The sequence below is a fragment of the Dioscorea cayenensis genome, unplaced genomic scaffold (assembly GCF_009730915.1).
Source record: "Dioscorea cayenensis subsp. rotundata cultivar TDr96_F1 unplaced genomic scaffold, TDr96_F1_v2_PseudoChromosome.rev07_lg8_w22 25.fasta BLBR01000102.1, whole genome shotgun sequence".
Lineage (NCBI taxonomy): Eukaryota > Viridiplantae > Streptophyta > Magnoliopsida > Dioscoreales > Dioscoreaceae > Dioscorea > Dioscorea cayenensis.
The window spans coordinates 7,524-8,117 of NW_024086493.1; the positions used below are offsets into that span (position 1 = coordinate 7,524).

The window sequence follows — 594 nt, forward strand, 5'->3', positions numbered from 1 at the left end:
TTAGAAGATCTAACTTCTTACTCAAACTCTCCACTTGAGCCACCAATGAAGTTACCGCATCTATTTCATGGAGACAGGCCACTTTCTTCTTCTCCCTAGCATTCCATTGGTAGCTGTTTAACCCCATTTCTTCAATTAACTGACGGGCTTCATCGGGGGTCTTGCTACCTAAGGTACCTCATGCTGCTGCATCCAACAGTTGCCTTATACTCCTTTTCAAACCATTATAAAAAGTCTGAACAATCATCCACTCTGAGAATCTGTGTTGCGGCCACTTTCTCAGGAGCTCCTTGAACCTTTCCCATGTCTCAAATAGAGACTCCAATTCCAACTGAACAAAGGATGAGATCTTATTCCTAAGCTTTGTAGATTTTCCGGGAGAGAAATAACGGGCAAGAAAGGCTTCTACCATCTCCTCCCATATGGTAATTGATGCTCTAGGTAATGAGTGTAGCCACTGCTTTGCTCTCCCCTTTAGGGAAAATGGGAAGGCTCTCAACTTGATGGCATTATCCGTCACTCCGTTTATCTTCAGCATATCACACACCTCAAGAAAACTCTCTATATGACTGTTTGTATCCTCATCGGCCAAAC

At 43.4% G+C, this 594-nt stretch overlaps 1 non-coding gene across 1 annotated transcript; it reads left to right on the forward strand.

Annotated features, from left to right (window-relative positions):
- The first annotated feature begins 257 nt into the window (after window positions 1-257).
- Window positions 258-364, forward strand: LOC120253483. Its single transcript, XR_005534292.1, has one exon. It is a non-coding gene; the product is annotated as a small nucleolar RNA R71 (small nucleolar RNA).
- Window positions 365-594: the final 230 nt, after the last annotated feature.